The 23654-nt window shown below is 36.4% G+C and overlaps 1 protein-coding gene across 1 annotated transcript in view; it reads left to right on the forward strand.

Moving 5' to 3' along the window:
- The first annotated feature begins 679 nt into the window (after positions 1 to 679).
- LOC107095312 (leucine-rich repeat and immunoglobulin-like domain-containing nogo receptor-interacting protein 1) overlaps positions 680 to 23654 on the forward strand; it is a 168679-nt gene continuing 145704 nt past the window's right edge. The window contains exon 1 of the mRNA XM_015391337.1: positions 680 to 973. The gene's annotated coding sequence lies outside the window, so the exon portion shown is untranslated. The remainder of the gene's footprint in view (positions 974 to 23654) is intronic.

The following is a 23654-nucleotide window of genomic DNA, read 5'->3' on the forward strand; positions in this document are numbered from 1 at the left end:
CCTTTTTTGTAGTTTCCACGGAGGTGGTTGTGCTTAAATACAACCCATTCTACATTTCTACAGGGAAACAAAACATTCTCTTCAACCAGGGTTGTTTTCTGGTAATGTTTTTTCGTCTCCTATTGTTCCGATGCAAGAACCAGTGTCAACCAGAGAATAGAGGGAAGAAGTTTTTGTTTTGTTTTTCTGAGGGACCCTTAACTTACAGTAAGAAGGAAAATGGTAGTTTGAGGATGTCAAACATTTCCCAATGTTTGGATCCATCCATCCATCCATCCATCCATCCATCCATCCATCCATCCATCCATCCATCCATCCATCCATCCATCCATCCATCCATCCATCCATAGTAACCCTTATCAACTTCTCTTGCAGGTGGTCTCCTGTTTGTCCATTTATTTAGATATAACATCACAAACAGGACCTCTACTTAGAGATATGGAATTAAAAATCAATCAGCTTCTCCTGTCAGGTTGCATACTTCCATGAGGATGGAGAGAAAAATAAGACAGGGAGGAGAGACTCTCCCTCCCTTCTCCCTATCTCTCATCACATGCTGCGACTCCTCCTTCTCCTCCCTCCACCTTGCTGTTCTCCTGATCAGCTGCTTTCTCCTCTGTGTCTCTTTTTTCCCTGCCGGTCTCTATCCCTCCTTTCCTTCTCCCCCTCAATCCTTCAGCCTGGATACACCCTCCCTGCATGTTCTCTGCACGAATCGCATGTGTCACAGTGTGTGCACGTGTGGCTTCGTTGCTGACGGGAAACGACAGTGGACTGGATATCAGATCCCTATCCTTATGCATTCTTGCCACTTTTCTTAACACTGCTGCAACATCGCTATATTAGGGAATCTCATTTTGCTCCTCCTGGGGCAGCCTCTATCTTCAAACCTTCCTCCAGCATATTGGATTTAATGAGCAGCCGCTGTGAATGGAAAGAACCAATCTCTGGATTTCCTTCGTTACAGCTTTGGGTAAGGCTATCTCTTCTCTCTGCCTGCTTCTCTTGCACCTCCTACCCAATTCACTTGTCATCACAAACTGACAGGTAAACACATATCACACTTTAAATTGAGGGGGAGCAGTCAAACCGAGCTGAGCTGGCCATTTCAAGTTGGAAACATAGGGGAAGGAGCTGTACTTCTGGCTGCCTTTGCTTAGTGAGAAGAGTCAGGCAAAGAGCATGGAGACATAACTGTCCTCCAACACCCAGAGTGTTGGTCTTGCTATCAGAGGTTCGGAGCTTTGTATATTGATCTGCTGGTATTTTCAGCTTTTATTCCAGACAAATTTGCAAAGAGCTACCTCTGCAACTTGGAGCAGTTTCAGCTTCGTGGGCACTGGCGGGGGAGCTGCTTTGTCATAATGAGTACATTGATTCAGATAGGTGGGCGTGCAGAACTAAACGAGCCAAGGTGTGGGTGCTATTTCCATCTGTATTAAACTATAGATGGGTTATTTTTGCACACTGTATGTGTTTGATGCAACAAAGTTGGGCTGGAGTTGATTTATGTGATTCTTGCTTCCTGTTCTGGCAGCCATTTTTGGAGGAGCAATGAGGATAGCAGTGGGATGCAAGATTGAAAATATTACTAATTTCTTAGAAAACAGGTTGAATATATCATACAAATCCATCCCTACTAGCAATTTTATTATTTTTTTATATTTTTTTAAAATGTTTTTGAAACTTTATTGTTATTTTCTTCCCTCTTCTTTTCATCTTTCAAGCTTGACAAAGTTTATAGAAATATTTTTCAGTTGGATCATCTTTCCCTTTAGCTTTATTTGTTTTTGTTAGTCTATTCATGTCCTTTCTGGTTCCCGTCATTACTTCTTTTCTGGTAAAATGAAAGAAATTTGAGTTTTTGGTTTCCAAGAGCAGTAATGGAAGCAAGAGATCAAAGGAATCAATAGTTTTGAAATGGCAGACTGACAAGTGAAGTGACTAAGGAAAGGGAAGGTGTGTGTTTGTGATTTGATGTATTACAATACAGCTCAGTGGGACTTTTTTATATAGCCAAACATCTTTAAAAGCCCAGGCTTTTTGGCAGCTGGGGTCAGTTTACATATATGTACACCCATGATCCCTCTGAAGGAAGGAAGAAACCGCTATAGATTGCCTAAGACGTGCATCTCGTGCCTAGATGGCTGCATTCCCTGCAAAGGACATCAATATTTATCACATTTTCCATTTTAAAAGAGAAAACCACAGTAACACCAGGAGATGGGAAAATAATAAGAAATAAATCAAATTACCCCACCTCAGGTGGACCTTCTGCTGCTGTTTCATTTAGGATTCCTTCCTAGCACTTAGTCAATTCTGGCTCAATCCCACTGCATATTAAAATACAGGTGCATCCTCATGGTCTCACTGCTTGTACTGAGGAACTGAAATTACATTTGCAATGCTAATTGAAAGATGACAGCAAAGTAGACATTTTGAATAGTTTTCCATGATCAATATATTTCATATGAAGCTGGTTTGGATTTGGTTTTTGTTTTGAAAATCCTAAACAGATTACATGAATATATAGGTTTTAAGGTAGGAAACATGAAACATGAAAATGTCACGAGTGCAGAAAAGGGAGCAGAGCAAAAAAAACAGGACAGACAACCACGTGTGCACAATAACTCCTAAGGTCATATTAGAAAGACCGTAGAAGCTGGAGTACCCTGGAAGAACCCACATATGTGCTGTATAGGAAGGACAGGAGGGTGTGCATGATTTATTCTCATCCCCAAAGATGATTACATTCAGCTCAAGTAAAGCTACGGTATTTTTAATTTACACACAGACTTTGATTACATAAATACAGCCCAACCTAGTACTCATTAATATGCAACTACACTCAACTCTTTTAACAGATAAACTTTACATCAGGCCTTAAAGTTGGTGCATGTCTTCATCATAGCCCAGTGTTCAAGCATAATGGTGCATTCTATTTACCTCAAAACTTGGAAATGGGAAGTCAGAGTGACGTAATCTCTGCGTGGGAGACAAAGACTGCTCCTCCACAAATGTGGAACCAACGGACTGCTGAACCCCTTTGTTCCTAAAGCCATCAAGCTGCATAACTCCTCACTTGGGGGAAGGAGGAGGTGATAGGAAGAGGGACAAGGCTTAGCAGTCCCCCCAACCCCCCTTTAATGGCATCCTTAAAGAATACTTTTTACGAAATTAAAACAGGTGAAACTAACATTTTTCCACTTGAGGGGTTCTGGATAGACTATATTGACAGATAAAAAATGTTTTTTTATCTTAAATCCAAAATGTTTATATATAATTTTTTTGGGCTGGGACATTAACACGTTCATTTTGATTAATTGATCACACAAATATTAACGCATTAAAAAAATTAACGCATTTTAATCGCACACCATAACATAGATATGTCTTTCTGCATTAGAACAGTAGAGAATGGCATGACCTCCTGGATGTCGTTTGGGATTTCACCCAAAATATTTATTTGGGTGAAAGTATGAGTATGAGCTGCCATGCAGAAAAACGGTGACAAAGAGGGTCTAGCAGCCCTACGACAGTGAAAAGGGTGAGAAAGAGAATTTGTTGGAGAAAGCTGAATGCGTTGCTATTACTGGGGATCACTGGACCTCAGTCAGCAACACAAATGACCTCGATGTGACGGCACACTTTATTGACAACAAGTGGCCTTCACTCGTTTGCCTTAACCATCCAGAAGATCACCACCAGGCACTTTGCTGAAAATACGGCAGAAGATTATGATTCTGTGACAGAGGTCTGGGAAATCACACAGAACGTCACCACAGTCGGAACAGACGATGAGACAGCTCACATTCCAGCACATGCCATGTGTTGCTTACATTTTACAGAGGACCATCACAATTTGCCTTGCTGGAAGTAATTGTGTTTTTGCATTTAAAAAAGCAGTGTTATAGTTTACATAAGATCTACCTATACCTATAGAGCTACCTGACTTTCCTAAATATGCTGAACTTAAAATTTGCAATGGCGTGTTGATCTTTGTTTAAAAAATATATATATATATTTTGTTGATTAAGCGTAGGTCAAAATCCATGTGGAAAAAGTTACTTCTTGCTTATTCCAAGTCAGGCATTCATATGTGGTTAAAATGTGATTAATTACAATTCATTTATTTCACAGCCATGTGATTAATGCAATAAAAAAAATTTATTGAGTCCCACCCCTGCTTTTTTTTTTTTACAATTTTGATATAATTAGAGCTCTAAGTGGGTTGCTCTGACAGCAAAAAGCAAATTATACAGTCTCCAGTGTCTAGTGTCCAATTAACGATTAATTGATTACTAAAATAGTTGAAGATTATTTCAATAATTTATTAATCACCGTTAATCCAATTAATTGTTTCAGACCTAGCATTTACTAACGCAAGATGATCAGCTCCATAGTTGTACATCCCATGATGACATCTACCTAAAAACACAAGAACTTGTCCGAGCACCTCCTAAATAGTTTTTAATGTTTTTAAGTCTTGCCATTAACCTGATTGTTATTCTTGTGTTGCTCAATAAAATGGACAAGTACAGTTAGATCAAATCTAATCATCTAGTGTAGTAATTTTTCCCATTCAAAAACACACTTGCAGAAACCATATGGCCATGGCAGAAGTCATTTATCTCCTTCATGACTGCAGTACAAACCTGGCTGTACAGTAGTTGACTTGCATCCAATAGTGACTCACACCACCCATAGATGCCTCTCCTCCCATATTGAAGAAGCATAGATACTACCCTTTGCCAAATGGGAAATTAACAACAATCCCCCCCCTCTCAACTTCCACAGCAGCTATTCTCATGGTCATTACAGCGAATAATGGTTATTACCAATGTGGCTTCATAATTTAGCATGATGCATGAAATGAAGTTGGCAAATTAGTTACAGCAATTGACAGCTAATGGTGTCCGTGGTGGCATGCAAGTGTTGAAAAGTTCTGGGGATTTGAGCCTTTCATCCAAGTATATTTTGGCTGGACACAATTAGACACAGAGGAATTCTAAACAAAAGAGCTTCACTCAAAGCTTGTTGTCAGAGCATTTATGTGCCAATCATCTGTTAGTGAGCAAGCCCCAAAGAAGCAGGGTTTCAAATGTAATTTTGCATTGCCAGATCATTATTACACTTAACAATTAAAAAAACAAATAGAAACATACTTTAGAGCCGTTGTTAAAAAGAAGCTTAAATGCCTCTAAAATCCCATGTTTTCACTGCACTGCTATTTTAAGTAAACAGTGTTTAATTTTTCTATTATCGTCCTCTCTGTGTATTGATTAACAACTAATTAACTTTGCTGATTATGTACAATAGGAACTAATTAGCTCTAACTACATTGTTAGGGGTATTTAAATCCTGCTGTTTTTAGCCCAGCAGAACCCAACATGCAATACCTCGCAAAGTATTCACACCCTTGAAATATTGTCAGAAAGTATTACCATACAGTATAAACCAGAGGAAAACAGATAATAGTAAAAAAATTTATAGGTGTGTGGATGAACAAACATTTTTCTTTTTTTTATTGATTGGTGGATTGGTTAATTTATACATTGTTGTTTGTCATAGCATCCTGAAATAATTTCCTTTTAATTAATTCTTTCATTTTCATTCATCATTGAGAAGAAGGTTAAGATGTAAATAGGGCGATTACCACTAACAAAACAAGCTAATCCCATTTTTTTGTTTTGATTTATACTTAGATTTTATTGGGATTGCTGCTTTAAATCAGAATTCAATTACATACATAGAATTACATTTTTTAAATACCTTCTGAGAATAATTCACTTGATCAATAATGGTGGAATTTTAACTTATTTATCTTGTTAAAATAGGATTGCAAGAATATGATTCTATAATTTTCCCCTTGGATCTTAAATAAATTAAAATAACTTATATGTTCTCTACAGCTGTAAGAGAAGACTGTATAATCCCTAAAAGGAAATTATGCCTTGAGCCATTATTATTGGCTATATTGACAGATTATGAATTTCTCTTTGCTAAAAAATGTATGGTGTGTTCTGCATAACTTTGGATAAACTGGTTTAAATGTAGAAAATAATGATAAAAACAAGTTAAGTTGTACTGAATAATAAATGCTGTTAGATCAGTGCATCTGGGATTGTTTGCACTATTTTACGTGATCTGATACTCGGAGCATAAACTGTTCCCTAGGCAGGTGATGAGTTCAGGGTATGTTACTGGGCTTAAATGGAGCCAACTTTAGGGTGCTGAAAACCTTCACTTTTAGCCCAACAGAGCTGGCTAAGCCGTTAATCCCACTTCGTAGTATAGACCCTTCTGGCTGCTTCCTCAGCCAGTGTTTGCATGCTCTCTGTCACTTGCACATAACAGATACAGGAATTAACTAATTCTGTTTTTTCTGTCAAATAATTCACCCAGTTAATTAATGGTTGCTCTAATACTATAAAAAACATTTTTCTTAAGGTTGTTTTGGTAAAATAATCATGAATAATCCTTATTGAATGTGCATAAACCTGCAAACAATTTTTTGAACTAAGTTAGAAACATTAATCTTTCAGTTGGGAGAGGTGAACTAGCTTTAGCATATATATCATTTCCTTTGCCTTCATACTTTCTTCTGGTTGACAAAATAAATAATAAACTACAAATAGATTGTTGTCAATGGATAATAAAGGAACTGCTTTTGTCTCGTTTATTTGTATGTACTGCTAAACCAACATTGTAGTGAATAACAGGTTTCAACCAAACTGTACAACACTTCTGTGACCCTCTGTTGTTTGACCAAATCACATGAATATGCCTCTTCAGTCTCCCTAGTTTTCATTCAGGGTACTCTGTCTTAGTGGGATTTTCTTTTTGTCTCATGACAGTTTTTTTCTTCTTCTCTATGTAAAAACAAAAAGCAAAAAACAAACAAAATAAATATTTGCAGCACCCTATCTAATTAAACATCCATAATATCGGTATGGAGTTTGTTTAGTCATAAGGTAGTTATGCACAATAACTGTGATGCCACAGATGTCAAACAGGTGTCAAACCTCAAGAGCTATCGTCCTGAAACGTAAAGATAGTGCTTTCTTAAAAGCAATTGCATAAAAATTTTGTTTTTGCTTTTGACTGAATCAGCAGAAAAACCCAGTGTGACACATCCTAAAGCTGCAGAATGGCAGAGATTTTATTTTTTTCTTAAATCTTTTGGATTTGAAATTAAGGGAAATTTTATGACATTCACTGTGAGAGGTCCAAATTTCTCTCTCAAGCTTGAGTATTTGTTATATTTCTATATAAGACATTTTCACAACAAATCTGAAATAAACACTTTCAACCAATTACAAACTACAATAAGGTGATCAGCTTTTGACTCACAATATTAGCAACAGTTCCATTTGGAGGGGCCAATCAATGTTTATGTTTATACAACTTTATTCGAGGCGCTGCTACATACTTTTTGTGAGGGGTATGTAGACACATCCTGCTACCAGACTTGCATGTTTCTGTCTGTGTTCTTTAATCAATATTGCTAAGCAAAAATTATTGAAGGTATAGTGGAGGAATTTTGCGAGTCTTTAAAAAGACCCACTCTCTCCACGTAAAAAAAAAAAATAAAAAATTCACATGCACAACCTTGTACCAGCTCCTGGGAGGGAACGCCTAATAAATGTGTGCAACGTGTGCACTAGCCCATTTCTCCTCATGCATGCCGTGTTTAAAAGTTGCTGTTTGCATCAGTCATATAAGCTTACTTTCCAAAAGAAGATTTGCAATTTTTCTACGATGTCAAACTCACCAACAGTAAGTGAAAATAGAGACGAGCACGTAGGACGGCCTTACGTAAACATATCCCCAGAATGATTGACAATTAGGGGGACCACTTATTTTGATGATGCACCCGTAAAAAGGACATCCCCCACTATACCTTTAAATAGGTTTAAATAAATTACACATCTTGCCAAAAAAATAACAGATATTGAGGAATCACTTGGTATCAAATGGCTGTTCTTACACTTCCAGCTAGTATTGGACCAACCTGTTACCCTTCCTTGTTTATCACTCTTTTTACCTTCTTTCTCTCCTTCTCCTTCATTGCTCCTGAATGACATGAACAAGACTAGCAGCCGTAATACATTCTGGTCAGTACCAGAATGATGAAATGAAGCAGCCTAAAAATACTTAAGCATACATCATGATATGCAGTTCAGTCCCAACTATATTTCAGACACAATCACATTTCAGACACATTTCTAGGCTTACTTGTTTTAATAATGCATCGCCGTAACACAGACAAAAACCAATGAAATGTGGAACTTGTTAGGTTTCAAAAGTAAAGCAGAATAACAACATATACATTTAATTCAAATTATGATTTTAAATGATTAGAAGCTACATCTAATTAGACATACTGTATCTGCTTCATCACAACAGCACTAGTTTCATGTCAGAATTAGGGAGAGCACATTTTGACCTCTAAAAAGAAGACACTTGGGTCTGCCTTGGTATACCGTATGTAAATTATACTCAAAGTTTACTAAAAGAATCCTTCTAATAAAAAAATATATATGATTAAAGTTTCCTCTGTATTATTTGAATATTAAATTAAATAACAAAATAAAATCTATCTTTATAGTTATTTCAAAATGGTTATCGTACGGTTATAACATCTATTATTTTATGGTTCTAACATCTTTAAGTGTCAATGGTTTAAAAAAGAAAGGAATCTGGAATAAAATATATATACATACATTATTACATTATACATTATTCTATTTTTGTTTCAGAAAATCAATCTGCAGACTTAAGGACAGATTTTTGTACCCTGTAATTCATCAATGTCTCCCATGTTGTAAATATAACCTTTTTAATGATTTAGTTAATTTGATAATTACTCTAAATAAATAAAATAAACAATTTTCCTCCTATTCTTTGCATGATCATTTATACACTAAATACCGATGAGAAAACAGTTTGAGCAAAACAGTAGCGTGGTGTTTTGTAGTATTATATGTAAAAGCCTCCACACAGAAGCTCAGACTACTATACTTAATTTACCTGCCGCCTTTGAGCCACTTAAAGAGGTTAACTTTCACCGCAGCAGCATACTTCTCCTTTTCCCTCTTTTTGTTTTCTGATTTGAACTCCTGAGAGCTTCCTTTCATTTGAGTTCATCTTTATTCCAACTACTCCTCTGTTTAAACACGTGCTCCTGCTCTCCCCTCATATAGCAGTGCCTTTATGCATCATATCTTCTGCATTCCTCTTTTTTGCACCACAGAATTTTATTATATACAGGATATTTACAGGAACTGTAAATTCAGGAGGTGGTGGGAAAAAGACATGACAGCAATATATTAAATAGGGTGGAATTAAGTGTTAAAGTTTCTAAAGGGATTTCTGTACCTTTGCTCATTTGTAGCACAACAGGTTTTCAGCAATTTAAACAGATAAAATACTGAATAGGTATGTATTTAAACATAAGAAGAAATTGATAAACCTCTTCCAGGATCATATTTGCACATCGTCTTGACCTTATTTTTTAATCAGATTCGTAGACTTTTGCTAAAAGTACCAAAATTACCAAGAAAGCCAACTAAAATCTATATAAACAGCGACCGACATGTACAGAATATAGGCTGCAGTGTTTTATTCACTTCTGCTGTTTGAATACTGATACCTGCTACATCAAATGCTGGGTAAACATTGATCTGAGCTCCAGAGTCTAATGTGATGTCCTTGTATGTACTGTACACAGAATATTGAGGCCAACTGGAAATCCTAAAATGTGGACCTCAGTGTACTAAAAGGCAAGCACCTCTAACTGTGAAGTGTGAATAAATATTGTAGAGAGCATCTAACATCCAACAGAACCCTGTTGAGCTGTTGGGGTTCAGTAGAAGGGCAATTGGGAGGTTTGGGATTTATATCCAGGTCCCACTTGAAGTTATGTTGGTGTTTTCTTGAATAAAATATTCCACCCCTGGTTGCTTTCTGATCTGCAAATGGTGAGTGGATTTGGAAGTGTGGATAGAGCTTATAAAATCTAGGCACCAAAAATGAAACAACAGGATCTCTGGAAAAGTGTTTTAACATTTGTTTAGTGGTTCCATAATTTCCTTGACAGGGACTCACAGGGGCTGTCCAGTCAACTACAAAAGGCTTCCTTATGAGTTTACTTTCTGTTTTCAATTTTCATTTTTACTCCTTTGGAGATTCTAAAAAATGAGTGAATAAGTGCCGTTGATCAATGTGATTTGGTTGTTATGGATATATTAAATTCAATTCAGTTTATTTATATAGCACTAATTTACAACAAATGTCACCTCAAGGCCCTTTACAGACACAAGTCAACCAGAACATACAGTCAGACTGGTTCAAAGTATTATACGGAAAACCAGTTAATTGCATCAACTTATAGTCTTAACGGCAATCCCTTACACCAGGCACGCTTGTAGCGACAGTTTCTTCCTTTTAACAAGAGAAAATCTCCAGTGTGAGCAGCCATCTGCAGAGGCCGACTGGGGTTTAAGGAGATAGAAGCAGACATAGAAAAAGAAGCAAATACACAAAACTTAACCGTTAACCACCTTGACAGGCAGCCCCGTCCAGGAAAGACACAGCCAGGCAGAAGAGCTCCAAGCCAGCTCCCATGTTAGAGGATGAAAGAGAGCACATACAGTTGGTCACAGTTAGAAAAAACAGGACTGCACTGAAAAACAGGCCGAGCTCCAACATCTACAAAACAATGGTGTTGATGCAAGCAGCACAGCTGATATTTCTCTGGTGTCACAGCCAAACAGGAACAGACCAGATGTAGCTGAGAGAGGATAACGTTATAGAACTAAGAATTGAACAAATAAATACTGGGTGAATAGAGATAGTCAAGCTCTGAAGTAACAAATGCATGGACTAGTTTTTCAGCATCACCCCTGTACAAGATATTTCTTATTTTTGCAATATACAGCAAATGAAAGCAGGAAATTCTACAAACCTAAAAATAACAAAAAGATTTTTTTACGTTATTATCTGAGTTCAATTTAATCCAAGTTTGTAACTTTGCCAAAATCAATATATCATGCAGCCCTAGAGATACAATTTCCATTCCCTCCATCTATCCATCCAGAAAAATATGGATATGCTGATTTTAAATATAGCATAGCATATTATTTTTTTGTAAACTTTCTTGTAAACTTGGAGATTTTATTACATGTTGCATATCCCAGTAAATCTGTTTCACCTTTAAGTCTGCAGCTCTCTTTCTCTCTATGCCCTGTTTAAAAAGATTTATGAACCTCTTTATTAATATAACAATACCAAAAACTAAATTTCAAGATATGTAGAAGCTCTGCAGTCTGATTCTGTCTGTTCAATAAGAAAACATTTTAACCGGTAACTGGGAGCCATGGTCCTCTAAGAAGCCAAGCTTTTTTTTAACTAGTTAAGAAGAACAAACTTCAAGCTTCTTGCATTATATTACTAACTTGAATTTACAATCTGTTGTCATTTTTACCTGAAAAAGCTCTGTATGACTAATGAACAGATTTTTCCGTGGTATGATCTCTAATTTTTTTAACCAACCTGTCTCCTAACTTTTACTTAAACATCGAAATAGCTGCCGGTTAATATTCACTGAGTGCTGCTGTGTGTCTCTCCTCCAACCACGTAGCAACTGTGTACGCAGTGAAATGCCACTGCAAATCAGATGTCTCAAAGCGACAGATCTGATGATGTTATATGAGATGCGGTACACGAGAGCAGCGGGAGAAGGGAAAAAAAAAAAAAAAACACTGACTCAAAACGCTCTGAATAGAGACAGCTGCACCCAACTCTGTTACCTTTGGCTAAAGTAAATTAGCGGAAAGGGAAAGAAAGCGGAAATTATAGCTGGGGACATGTCCATACAATTCCTTCAGAAAGTTATGCCTTTGATTTAATCCAATCCAAATGAAGTGACTGACTAATCAGCTTCTTTTTCAAAGACTCCGGACTCTTACACCCTCGATTCTAAAGCTACAAAAATTCTACACTTATTACACATACCATAATTTCTAAAGGAGGCAAAGGAATAACTGAACATCTAACACAGAGAGCAGAAGAGGAGAGAAGATTTAAAAAGAGTCGGAAAAGAGTCAAGGGGAGGGAGAGAGGCAATGCTGTTATTGCTAGCCTTGACTAGCTATACCTTACTACCAGAAATAAAAAAAACATGTGAATGTGGCAAGTGCACAGTAGAAAAGTGCAGGAGTAGAAGCGATGTTTAAAGTGATTCTGGACAGTTAGAGTAACTTAAAGATAACACAGAAAAAAGAACTTAGTTCTGACCAAGATAGTCTGAAAAGCACAACAGAACGTAGCTCAGCAGTCAAAAGAGGAAATTAACATGATATATCTCACCAACAGCAGCGGTATCACGCTTTAGTGGCCAGTCAAATCTAAAAGCAAAACAATCTTAGGACTATTAGAATGGCATAGTCTAGTCATGGAACTACTTTTACTCTCTACCTACCAGGCACTGTTTTGTAATGTTTTTTAAAGTTCACCATGTATTTAAATGAGGGTTTCTTAGCTATTTTTTAGCTTAGCAAATAAGAACAACACAGTCAGAATTCAAACCAATGGGATCAGATGGATAGGGCTCCATTCTAAATTGCTTAGAGTTGAAAAGAATTAAACATATTCATTTGATTTATTCGGAGACATTCGTTACTACCGGTAATATAACTTGACCTTTCTGACACATTGTCTCCCCTTTAGTCTGTTTTAAGCAAGTGAATCATTGTGGTTTAGCTTGAAGTGGTTACAACACCATACACTATCAAACTGTCATAATAGTTGATAATTGAATTTATCTTTGTTCTCCTATAATATCTGGATCTGAAAACAACTATTTTTGAGAGAAAATAACAAAAACAAAGCAAAATAAACAAAAAAAAAAACAAGGAGTTTGCCGTATCAACAGTATCCAGCAGTAGAACAGATATAGCTTTAAAAGTACTCAGGAAAACAGAGTATAAAGAAATGTTTAAAATTTTTCAAAGGAAGTGATTACTAACGAGGACAAACAGAAACTACCCGAAGGTTCAGACATGGAAATATGTTTGATTTGAAAAACTAGCAAACATTGGATGATTCACAAGGTTATGGCCTTTACTTCTAAAGGAAATAGTTGTTTGAAATGAAATACCAAAATTATTTCAACATAACTTTTCCCCTTCAGAGGAGAAGAAAATGTATTTGAAAAGGTAATGTTTGAACAATCATCTAAGAGTGACTTTTGAGTGATAAGTAAGGAAAACAAATGTCAGAAATACCATTTTTAAAGGCAAAGTATAAATTTTGCTCCATAAATACATGATTTTTTTCAATAACATTTACTGGCAATTGTTTTATAATATGCTATTAAATGTAGTTACATTTTACTGTCAATACAAAGTTAATCAACCTAAAGAAATTGAAAAACTGTTATTTCTGAATATTAGGTGTTATTGTTTAAACTCAAGTATCAGTCAAAATGTCTTTTTCACTGCCTGAGGAAATCAATACTGTTGTCAGATCCTTGGGGTAACTTCTGAGCTGTGCTTCATCCTTTTAGATTTTGCTTGCTTTCTTCAAACAATAAACACATCTTTCTCAAAAGATAGGCATCTTAAAACGTCTAAATTAAACACATTCTAGCAAAAAACGGATTAACTAACTTGCAGGGAAAAAGACAAAACTTTAAAAAATTATTTATGTTAAATGGAATAAGAAAGAAAAGGACATTGAATAAGATAAAAACAGATTTTTTTCAAAGCAGTTACAGCACTTAACTTCACTTAAAGATCTATTCAAACTGAGAAAATATATAAACATGGCAAAAAAAAAAAAATCTATATATTTTTCAGTTCTGTCTTTAGTAGCGTATAGCAGAGGTGAGATCAACAGAAGATCAGATTAAGATTTCAGCCATTGCTATAAGTTCAGATAGGAATTAATATTTATCCCCAAATTATTATTACAGCTATTCAAATGTACAAGATTAACAAAGAATACAAAAGATAACATTAAACTGGAACGACTGAAGCATAATACTAAATATTAAAGCACACAATATTCCCAAAGTAGATCTTTCCTAAAGCTACATCATGATCCAGATTGACATTAGAAGTAGTCTCACTGATGGATATTTGCTGGGGTAGATATAAATTTGGGATAATCTGTCTTTACTCTGTCCGTTGCAGGAATACATAACCATTCAAAAATGACACTCAAAGCTACTTTGGCACCTGTAAAAAGTTTCTGATGTTAAAATGTTCAATTTGACTTGCTGAAAATTATCTAAATTATGCTTCAGTTAAACTTGCTGTTTGCTTTTCTGCCTTGTTGGGAATCATTTCTGCTTCTTCAGGCCTCAGACAATTCCTGTCCTCCATGTATGACTGATAACACATACTTCCCAAAACCTGTCGGCCCATATCATTTTAAATAACAGGCACAAGCTTATCACAGCTCAAGATAATCCAATGCATAGCTCATCAATAACATGGACAAACATATTTCCCACTCTGACATGAGGATCAGGTTTAACGCTGTTAAGGATAATCTAATTTGTTCTCCTTAATGAAGTCTGGCCTCCGTTTAAAAACAGCCTGTATGCAGTAATTAATTTAATACAATAATGCATATGTGTTTGTTGATCATAAGTGTGCCTTGAAAATGTGCTCTAATGCACTTGAATATTTGTTTGTTCTTCTTTTTTTTCATACTACTAGAACTTGGAGGCAAACAAGTCAACACTGCTTGTTTTCAGTAGAGCTTTATTAAGGGATGGAGGCTACAGTTTCCCTGCTCTTCCTCACAGCTTTTGAAGGCAAAACATCAACAGAGTGAGGTTCCTCCCCCTACGTTAAATGGTGCCTATATGAATTGAATATAATACACACAGTAAATCGTGGACATTTTTTTTCCAACTATGCACCATTTTATGAGTAATATAAAAAATCTACAATCATTAGATGTAAAATCATCAGCGTTTTGATGTCTCACACACAGTTTTTGCATGATGAGTGTCCTGGCTGGAACCCTCCTTCTCACATCCTCTGGCTAATTAAAAAAGCAGAAACCTATCTGAGATTCTAGGGTGAAAAAAAAATGAAGTGGTGATGCAGTTAAAGCATGAAACCCAGTTTCCTCATTTTTAGAAGCAAGCAGGCAACACCTCCTCAACACATGGTGGCAACCATTTCCTATTGACAACACATCGATGACAGAAAGCTACAATCTATTCTTGGCGTCACTAAAGAATAAGTCATACATATATATAAATATATTTGTATCTGGTCCATGTGCCTCATTTTAGATATTGCAACACACCATACGGTGCAACCCTCAGAACAAAATTTCACCAACCATGGTATATTAGAGTTAGCATTGAATAATAATAATTCATTTTAACCCGTATTCTGGTAAGAAAACAACTTCTTTCCCATCAATGAGGACTAATCATTCGAGGTCAAAATCTTCTAATTAAGATGTCTACCTCATCCCCCTAGCAATGTGTATGTGGTTCTGATGAGTCTTTAGAAATTGTGCACCATGACTAATAGCTCAGAAGCAGCAACACTCACAGCTTGCTTGGAAACATACCAGAAAACATGTGATTAAGCCATTGAAACTGTATTTTGCTTCTTTTTTTTATGAATTTCAACCTCAAAAGAGCTAGATTACTGTGTTAGCACAGCTGGGATGAGAGGTGCCTTCCTCCAAGGGCGTCACTCCTGGATCCTTTCCCAGCCCTCACTGTGCTGAAGTCTTCACTATTATTAACGTCAGAGATGAGTGAAAACACAGGCTCAAGCAAGCTGCCACCATCTCCAATTATTACAGATGATATACCCAGAGGTGTATTTTTGGATCAGCATGACAGGAGATGGCTCATCCTCAAAGTCCTTGGAAAAGAAACGTAAGATTAATTTGATACATATACTTTTTAAACTACTGTTAAAAATCAAAAAGAGTATAATTTTATATGAATTATCCCAACTCTCATATATCAGTTAAGAAGCTAATAATAATCTGTTTATAATTTGTATATCTGGGATCTTGCAACATGTCTACTGCTTTGCATGACAATGTGGAGCACCATTTATGCTAGTTTTACAAGCAGCTAGTAAGACACATTTAGATGAATGCAAATCTATATACTGTACCTTTACATCTGCCGATGTGACCTAAAATGTTCAAACCATAAGGCCTATGCAGTGGTACTGTATAGAGTTTTACTTAAAACTTCAAAAAGAATCATCGTCAGCATTGATTGTCAAGTTTGTTCACACAAACACGGAAGAAGTGATGAGGAACAGTATTGCATGAAGCTGACAGCCTGAGTTCAACATGAGGTGTTGAGATGCTGTAGATTGACAGAAAATAAGCTGTAAATGCAAAAAAAACCACCTTAAATTACCCCGCTGCTGTAAGTAAACAGTGAGGCAGACATTGCCCAGCCTGATCTCACAGACAGATTGATTGCTACAAGAAGCATATCAGTGAAGAAACTTCAGCTAAAGAGGATAAAACTATCTACACTATTATGGGGTACGAATTCCTGATATTCTTTAATTTTAAAAGACATTTTTGTTAATAGGGTTCGAAGAGCTAACTAGATTACTTTTGTTGTGTTGGTTTAATTTCACATACCAAGAGTAAAAAACAAATAAAAGCAGGCATTAATGGACTTAAACATTTTTCATGGGCTCTCCTGATCTGTTATGATTAGAAATAATGTCACCAGAGATGCACCTTATATTTTGTCATGGTTTTGCACTTTTTTTTTTTTTGTTCTTTTTAAGTTTTCTGTTTGAGTTTTCATTGATTTCATTTAAATTTTGTGTTGTTTTTGTTTGTATTTGAGTTCTTATGTATTTCTTGTTTACCCTCTGCTGCCCTCTTGTGTCAGTCTCCTCCCCCTAGCTCCCTTCTAGATTCTTCTGTCCACACCTGCTCCCAATCAGTTGATTACCCCAGTCTTTGTTCTGTTTGACATATACACAATTACTTTTTAATGGATCCTCGTCATTCCTTGCTCCTCATGTGGTTTTTTCCCTGAGGTCTCATGTTTTTGGTTTGCTGTATATTATTTGTTGACTTTACCTTCTGTTGTCTTTGATGTACATTAAATCAGCAAAATTGATCTCTGCCTCCTTCCGTCTCTGCATTTGGGTCCTCTTCAAATCTCCACTCAACCTGAAACATTTTATATGTCTTTTCTTTTCTACTGCTCATATTCATGAAAGATTGTCCAAGTCAGAGCAAATCAGAAACAGAGAAGGGACAGGGGTTTTCATCTATCTGGCTTAGAGACCCACTACTTTACCTACCAAGACTCTCAGTATTAATTAGGAAGGAATAAATTAGCAACACTCCACAATAGCATGCACAATGACGTAGGAATGAAGAAACCTCAGTTTTTCTTTGATCAGCCATTATTGTTTCTTATTTTAGCAGCTCAGCTTGTTACCGTGATGCTCTGACAACAAAAGAAACACTACAAATGAGTCACTGGCTGCATTCTTGACAGGAAAAGAAATGCATCATATTGAAAGTCTGCGTATAACTAAAGCTGCTGTCACTTTTTTTTTCATCTCACCATGTGCTGGCATGTATCAAAACACATTTTACATGGTTCTAAAGGTGAACAAATAAAGCCTGTCTTGTGAAAGACTAGCCATGTAAGGTCACTGAAGTATGAATATCCCTTCTTATGTCCCCCAGCTTGGTGTAGGGTAACTGTACTGGCATAACATGTGTTAAATGAACAGAATGCTATGGGATGAATGAATCATTTATTGCAATCGTCTTGATGTTATTTCAAGCATGCAGCTTATGAAGGGAGGATTGAATAATTATTAATCCAGACAAAGTATCGGCAAAGAGTAGCATGAAATTTAGCAGATATTATTTAGAAGAGGGGCTGCTGAAGTTTATTACATATGGAATCTCTATGTGGCAATGTTCATGGCGTCAAATTTCTCAACATGTCCACAAAAACCACAGAAAGCTGAATTGGCCTTCCATGCAGTGCTTCAGTAGTAGAGCCGTAGAAAGGTGTAGAGAGAAGTATTATTCCTAAAAGCAGCATATTTCTGAACTCTTCTGAAACACAAGGCAGGATAGGATCAGTATGAACATCTATTTTTGCAAACAGCTCTTGCTCTGTTAGTAATGCTGCTGTTTATTTCTAGTAGTGGTACAGATTACATACTCTGGTTAAATTTACCTAATATTGTTTTCAAAGGGTGAAAAAATGTCAATGTCAGATAATGTCTGATTATATTGCAATAATTGTTGTTTAATGGTCACTTTCATGGCCACCTACACCTAACAGAATTCAAGATTGGGCATTGAGTCTTGTACATTATTGTAAAATATGCCCACTAATATTTGTGTAACGCCATACCAAAGCATTTTAATGATACCCTACATGAGCCTTGCAACTCTCTCCTTGCAATTTCAGTTGGTCAAGCTACTCTCCATATATGGAAAATGGCTTTAGTTCAAAGCCTTAGAAATTGTCCTAGAGATATAAGTGAGCAAGTGTCTTGTAAATAAATGTCACCAAATGGTTAAAGCGGGGCATTGCATTATAAGAATGCAAACTGTCTTTCTGGGTCCTTGAGTAAGACCTAGAGGTCTGATTGGTTAAACCAGAAGACATGTTTTATAAAACTTCCAACAGCAACAAAAAATAAAGATTATCAATTTTGCTATAATATTTTTACATAGGGTAAATGCTGGGTAGGCAGCTCTTTAATAAATCTACGTATTATTTGATAAGACATTGGTATTTACTTAGTTTTTCTTTGTTCTATATTCAAACCTAGTTTATGAATATTATCTTTGTGTGAAAACAGCAAACTGGAAAAAAAAATCTGTAAGGGTTTAAATCAGATTTATTTACTGCTAAAATCTGTAAAATGTTGGCATAATAAAATATTAATCCATCCATTATGTTGCTGTCTTTAGAGTGTAAACTAAAACTGTAAATATTAATTTGTGACCTCATTTTGTCACATGGAGGGGAGCATTTGTCACACCTGATATCATTACACTACAACAAATATTTGATGGGAAGCCTGAGTATCCGTTGCAAAATAACAACATTTGTGTCCTATTTCCACAGAGCTGAAGCTGAATGAATTACATTCAGCCACAAGACCTCTTAGAGCCGTATTCCATTTTCATCTTTTCAACAATTTTATCTGTGTTCGTGTCTGTTCCTTTTACCTTTGTGCCCATTAAAACAATGAGCAGATCTTTCCTATTTAATAATATTGTCATACAGCATATCCTAAAGATGAGACAAAAGACTTTTTTTTTGGAAAGCCTACATGCAACTGTTGAATTCACTTTATAAGATATTTGATACATTTTAATGTGAACAAAATTTAGTATGTGTATGTCCCCAATTTGTGGTTTCCAAGCAGAACAAGTAACTTATCAACAGAAATCTTGCCTAAAATCTGCACATACGTCACAGACAGTTTACAAACAGCTTTGTAAGGTGCAAAAAATATAAAGCAATTATGTCTGACTCTGCCAGTTCTAAAAGCCTGTGCAAACATGTGGTGCCGTGTGGCACATGGTAGATGCATGTGTTTCCGAATGAGTGTCATCACCACCTGGGACAGACGATCTTCATGGCATCATGTTATTGCTTCACTCCCACTCCTTAACTGGTTCAGCAGGGAGCAAAGGCTGTTAGGAGGCACCGGAAGAAGATTTTTGTTGCAGAACCTTTCATAAATTAGAAAGCTCTCTGAGTTTGCAGTTTTCAGCTTTAATGGTCTGTACTGGGCCAAGTTTAGGTATGGTTCTTTATCAAAGCCATATAATAAAACTAGTCCAGTAGCACTGGTAAACTGACAGAGACATTTCTTTGAAGGGTTTAGGAAAGATGTAACTGGTCAACCCTCTTACAGATTATATAAATAAAATCCCTACAGTTGTAAGAAAAACCATCTGAAAACAAAGATAATAAGGACTGATGATTCAGTGTTAACAAGTTCAGGCTTGTTTTGGGTTATTAGGGGTCTATGATGCACACAAATAAAGAAACAAGGCAATATCTCTCTTTGAGTCACAGAAAAGAGAAAAAAATGCATTAGCAGCATATTAAGCTCATAACATATGAAACTATGAATCCACCTCTATTACACATCAAAAAATTTAGAACAGAGGAGTCCCAACACTGACGTCTGTCTTTGGCCTGATGTTTGTGACAGCAGAATTTGTTGATCTGTGTTCTAGATGTTACGGTTTCAATCAGTCCACTCTCTCGAGCCCCAATAATTCAGATGTGTGACCTTTTTGCACCAAAACAACTCTCTCCAATTCTCACTTAGACTAAGTTAGGTTTCTATTAGTTAATAGCAAAATATCAAATGAACTCCCCATCTGCTTGATCAAGTGCCACAAAAGCTAACAACTGCACCCAGAGGCTACTCAAATACAATTGGATATGTTATCAAGCAGGACAACATCCATATCACTGTTATTTTTGTCAAGTTGCTTCCTGTATCATTCTGCCTGATCAGCTGAGACTTGTCAGCGCTCCCCAATCCTGCCAAAAATGGATTAAACCTTCAAATTTTGTATCGGCTTTACAGCATCATCAGAGAATGTTGTGAGGGCATTAGTCTGTGCAGCACTAAATCGACAACAAAAATATCTGTAGACACATTTTGAATGAAAGCAGTTTAAAAAAGCTAAGATGCTTAACTTACTCAGAGAGGAAACTCAAGAACAGGGATACTTAAAAAGCAGATAACTCCGAATTAAGGAAACAGATCATACTGGCTTAAATACTACCAAGAGCAACACAGATCAGGTGTGTAACTATGAAAAAAACAAACACCTGGTATTCAAGAAAAGTTTATAGTTACATGCTTTATAGGTTTTTTGGTTGTTAATTATACCGATGAACTAGCTAAAGGCTTTATCGCCTAATGAGCTGATCAGACTGGGATTATGTCTAACTAATGTTTTGGCCCATAACTGTGAGAATTTAATTGGTACAGCAATGTGAAAGCACCAAGGAAATCAGAAATAGGTATGTAAAGCATTGCAGAGTCAGCTTTTGGTCACTTCATTAACTCAGTACCAACCACCTTGCCTCCACATGTAGAGGCCCATAGACATTAATCTCTTTTAAAGGGCTAATAAAAAACCTTACTTCCAAATAGGATAAAACATTGATAAACAGGGGCCAATATGATGATTTGCTCTTACAGTATTCAACTGTAGCTTAAACCAGACAACGCCATAAAAGTTACTGTGTAGCAATTTGTACGGCAGTTTTCAAAACAGCATGATGTCATGGCACAGCATTTTGTTCACACCCATCATATGGTTGGAAAAGAATGGTTTTCCTTTCTTACAACAACTACAATTTAGTTTAACAATATTGGTTTGTGCCTCCTCTGTAAGGATTAGACAATGTGTTAATTGAGGACTGGGAGACTATCAGTTTACAGTTTAGAAAGAAAAGAGAAAAAAAAAACTTCTGTCGGTTTCACAAACAGTCTTTAAAGATTGAAGAATTTAAGTAGACAATGGCATGAACATTTATTCTTTGAAATCACCTTTTCACCTCTAAGTACCAAAGCCAACACCAAATTTGGTGAACATGGTGAAATTGATATAAAGATGCTTCTCTTTGCTACCAATCTGACTTGAACTATAATAAATGTCATTGACTGGAGTGTGTGGATGTGTACATATGCGAAAGAGTGTGTTAGGTCCAACCTTTTCTAATTTTGAAACTGTCATAAAGCATGCATATGATTTTAATTCCTTTAACCCCCTTTTATTCAAAGTTTGCACCAGCTGTGTAAGTGAATATTTCAAATTAAATGATAGCGGGAATCTGAGCTTTGAAATCCAGCCAGCCTGAAGTTACCTTCCCATGGTGCCTCGCTTGGCATTTTCAACTGTTTTCAGCTCAAACAAAATGGTGTTTTTAAAGAAAAATGAGAACACTTCCTGATTTGATCACACTGAAGAAAAGTAGGGGAGTTATAAAAAGCTTTGTTATTTTAGGAACGTTTTTAAAGATTCCATCCAGTGACTAATTCATAAAAGTCTAAAAAAAAAAAAAGCCCTTTATTTGGATTATGAATTCTCAGATGTACACATTTTCTTACTTAATACATAGTTTGCATGAGTTATCACAATATAGATTCTTGGGAGTTTGCCAAATATCAAGAAAAGGATGGAAGATTGGAGCAGGGTACTTCTGGAGGAATTGGCCAGATAGATATAAGAGATTCAAGATTCTGCACAAGATAGAATGTGGCCACTAAAAATGAGGTATTTGTGACAGCTGGATATGCAGATGTGACAATTCTGGAAGGTGGTCAGGAGACCAAGCCAAAACTGACAAAACCAGCTATGAGGAAGATTTCTGTCCAACAAAGGGGTCGGATTGCTCCCTCTGGGAGTTGGACAGCAGGCAAAAGATGCAAGCAAACAGGCACTTCTCCAGGAGCTGGGCAGGAGACTGGGGGAAAAAGCCCCAAGGGGTTAGGCAGGATACTGGCAGTGATGACCAAAGTCCTGACAAAAACAGACAGTAGAGCCAGCTGGAAATCCTGATTTCTGAAAATTGGATTATCTAAAGGCTTTACAACAGGCTGCAAAACCTAGCCTCCCCTAGAGAAAAGGACAGACAGATACTTAATAATCAAGAGCTCAAGCGGGACAATCAGGAGAAATATGTCAGCAGACTCTTACACCTGGAAATGAGATATCTCAGCAGAGTGAGGTGCAACATTTGTAACTAGAGGGGAACCTTATATTGTAAGGAATCCTGTGGCCTATTTCACTGGGATAGATTCTTTAAACTTAGACCTTACCTTACTTTCCTTACTCTTCGCATAACTTAGACTCAATTTCCAAGCACAAAATAGCACATTTGACACTATTACTATAAATAATGGTGTGATATACTATTCTCTTCATATATTACACAGTAGGCCTCAGAGCTTGCTAGAACATATTATACAGTATGACTGATTAAATATCCCAATTTGAAGACGTTAAAAATCTTAATCAACCTTTATGGCCAGGCATTGAGTATACAAACAAGGAATGTGACTTCTGTTTTTGATCACTTGTATTACAATCAACAGTTTATCTAAGAACAAGCTAACGGTGTGAAAGTGAGCTTAAAGGGGATAACGAGAGGATAAAACTAGAGTGATAGTAGTATGAAAGTGTATACATGGTTTAAGTTAACAAGAAAATTAGGAAGGCAGGTTGTAAAAGACCTTAGTTGTTATAACAGTGTGCCTGACAACTCTGGCTCTTAGTTTTTTTATTGAGTTCAGCAGATAGACAACCAGAGAATCTGCCTCATGTGCTGGTTTGCTTTTAACCCTAGTCCTCTGTAGCACTTCCATGAAGGTAAAAGCTTGACCATCCTCTAAACTGGATGTGTGGGATCAGTTGTTAAATTTTTGGACTCTAGACTTGACCAAATCATTCATGGAGGCAAAGTCAGAGCTAATTATGTCCTTTGCAGATCTAACTGAGCTGAACAGAACAGAGACAGAGGTGCACAAAACAGGCGTAACAATAGTGGTGTAGAGAATGACCATCAGCTCCTGTGGGAGGCCGTTCTTTCTGAGTTGTCACTCAGG

The sequence above is a fragment of the Cyprinodon variegatus genome, unplaced genomic scaffold (assembly GCF_000732505.1).
Source record: "Cyprinodon variegatus isolate N-32 unplaced genomic scaffold, C_variegatus-1.0 Scaffold536, whole genome shotgun sequence".
NCBI classification, from domain to species: domain Eukaryota; kingdom Metazoa; phylum Chordata; class Actinopteri; order Cyprinodontiformes; family Cyprinodontidae; genus Cyprinodon; species Cyprinodon variegatus.